Genomic DNA, 3515 nt, shown 5'->3' on the forward strand with positions numbered 1-3515 from the left:
TATATATATATATATTATTTATATATATATATATATGTACATATGTATGTGTGTGTGTGTGTGTGTGTGTGTGTGTGTATGAGTGAGTGTGTATATATATTAAACAAAGATTAGTAAAGAAAATATTGCAGAGACGACAGTGCCATTAACTTGGATAACAAATATCAATAAAGATGTATTAAATATTAAACTTGTGCTAGTTACAACCAGCTCTGAATGAGAAGGGGGCGATGATCTAAAAAAATTCAACAGTTCTCTGGAACCGACATACCATTGATGAATCAGATAGTCTGATTTTTCTCAGGCTAAGAGGACAGTCGTGGACATATGTTTCAGTCTGAACAGGTATCATCAGTATGTATATATATATATATATTTTGCACACACACCACATGCACACATCTGTATATATGTATGTGTATATATCTATATATATATATATACATATATATACAGCATATACTTTACCTTTCTATTACATTGCTCAATAGTACTTTCTGGGTTATTTGTGCATATTTGCAACTCCTACGTTTGTCATATGTATATTTTAAAAAATTTCTGAGCTGCTGTGAACCATTAGTTCAGTCCATTGTAGTAATTGTAGGGATTCAAATGTTTTGGCTAACGTGATTATAATAAAAAAAGCAAGAAGAGAAATGAATATTTTCAAGAATCATATTGTTTTATTTTGCTTTTTGATCTGTTTCATTTTGATTTGTATTTTTTATGGTATTCCAGCTCCTTGCAGGCATAAGCTCAATGTGTAACACTGACGTAATGATAAAAGGTGGGAGCTGAGGTTATTGATGTCAAGCTTCCCCATCCCGGATATATACAGGACATTACAGCACAGTGCAGGTGATGGGGCATGAACTGTCAACTTTCAGCTGGCTGTCTGACATCCGGAGATGCAATTTTTTGGTAACTATGACATAAGCCAACAAAGGAGCCTCTACGTGTCTGTTTGAGCTGCTAGAAACTACAGCTAACTTTCCTTCATATTGCACCCTGTCAAATTGTTTTTACAAATAGACTGACATGTTAAATAATATTGTCCTAAATACACTATCTGACAAAAATAAGATGGGTTCATCATGGCAAAAATACTTTGATTAGACGTTTAATTAATCAGGGCTTACTTGGGGCTAGAACCAAGAACATTTAACAATTGCTTGTAATTCTTGGTGAAAAGCCCTTGAATAAGTGTATTCTGGGGCCAGTGGAGCCCTTCATATTAAAAACATCTGCTAAACTGACCAAAACATATAGTAATTAAAGAGAGTACATAAAGAATCTCATAGTAAAATGTGCTTCCAAAAGAGTAGCAGGAGATTCTGCATGGTTGTTTGACATGCTAGAAATCATACTCTACCACCTTAGGGAAAGAATACAAGTAATGTAATATGAGGAAACAAAACCTAAAATAGGGCAACTGAATCATAGGGCAACTGGATCATAGGGCAACTGGATCAGGGCTTATTTGGGGGTTAAGCAACAATGACAACAGCTCACTATAAATGGAGCCTTCACATAGTTGTTTTGACATGAGTAACAACTTTCTTGCTATAAAAGCCACAATTATCTTTAAAATGGGAACCACAAGTGCCTGAGAAAATCCTTGCTTGAAATCAAAATGTCAAGTAAATATGGCTATAATAAAGACAAACATGCCATAGCATGGACATTAATCCAGAGGTTAAGTTTGACCCTTGATAATAGATTGTTGACTTTAAATGTTTGATCGGTTTCTTCAGGGCCATAGGTCTGATCAAGCAAACAGAAATCTGGGGAAAGATTATGTTATGACAAAAACAGTAAATCACACACTATCTTTAAAAAGGTAGGACACAATAGACAAAGCAGTCATAAATACTATTAAATGAGAGAGACGGTCACAGCTGAAATGCCTTTGATTATAAGTCTGCTCAATTACCATTGACCTGGGACTAAACAACATTAACATACAATTTTTTTTTTCTTTCAAAGAACATTATCTTTAAATGAGAGACGGTTGATCAAGTTGTTACTATACTAAACCAATAAGTGTGTTTGATGCAAGAACAAAGTCACCTCCACAGAGATTTGATCAAAGAAATGTGATACAGAAATGTAACCAGATATTGAAGTGTCTAGTCTGATGCTAATTTACTAACCTGGAAACCATGAATAATAACAAAGAAACTATTAAACCAAACTCATAAACATAACAGATAAATATTTAGCCTTCCAATAAATTTAAGAACTAAGTCAACTTCTGATGTAGGAGAATTCCTGGAAGCCTTTGGTAAATTCATTTGCCATGAAGAGCAAAGAATCTAATGTATCTATTGTTTGGGGATTTTATTCTTCATTTGCAAGAGAGAGAGAGAGAGAGAGAGAGAGAGGTCAGTTTAGTTACTTTATCGAGAAGCTTGTCAATATAGCTGATAAAGAGCATAACCAGTTTTCTTTGAATCCAGATTATACCCTTATTTTGGTAGTCAACAGTTTTGTAATTCATTAAAGAAGTGAAATGACTACAGCTAAGAATTGAAACTGGATGTAATATATTCATTTCTGCAGGAATTGCTGCTATGGCTGTCCATCAGTTCAACAATGTCGTGCCCATCTCTGTCTTTAGTTCCACCAAATCCCTGAGGAGTACATACAGTCAACACAAGACTAACACAAGAGAAGCAGATCTAAGGACCAGCTGGGACACAAGGGAAGAACTGCATTGTTGCTGTTTGATGACTGAATTTGTCAAAGATGCCATACTTGTTGTTACGAGATACAATTTTTAAATATTATCTAGTCAGAAGGTGGGGCAGTCCTCCTGACATTTGCTGGTATGCTCAATATCACAAGCAACCTACAAAGATCCTCTCACTTTCTCTCTCTACTGCATAAAATTTATTTAGAAGGTTAAATTACTGCTTTACATCAACTCCTATATTCTAACTATAATATATTTGTGTTTGAATCTGAAAAATTGTTATTTTTTCAATTTTTGTTTTGTTTGCAATTTTGCTAATGGCAGTTTTTCTGCAGCATAAGTATTACATTTTTATTGTTATCATTACTATTATTATATAACATAAACTGGCATATTACTGAAGACTAAGCCTTTGGATTATGTTGTGTCATATTACTGGAAAGAAAATCTGTTATATAATTCCCGGTGATGTCTTCATGTTGTTTTGTAATTTTTCCAAAGTCCTCAAAGTACCGATAGAAGATTTCTCACATTTCTTGCCTTAAGTGTCTTATCCATTCGAATCTACCAATCTATCTATCTATCTATGTCTGTCTGTGTATCTATCTATCTATCTATCTATCTATCTATCTATCTATCTGTCTAGCTATCTAGCTATATATATGTGTGTGTGTGTACAACATATGTTTATATATACATGCATATATAGATATATACAAATTTGTATATTTATGTATTTATATATATATATGTTATATATGTATGTATATATATATATATATATATATATATATATATATATATATATATATATATATAT

The sequence above is a fragment of the Octopus bimaculoides genome, chromosome 13 (genome assembly GCF_001194135.2).
Source record: "Octopus bimaculoides isolate UCB-OBI-ISO-001 chromosome 13, ASM119413v2, whole genome shotgun sequence".
NCBI classification, from domain to species: Eukaryota; Metazoa; Mollusca; class Cephalopoda; order Octopoda; family Octopodidae; genus Octopus; species Octopus bimaculoides.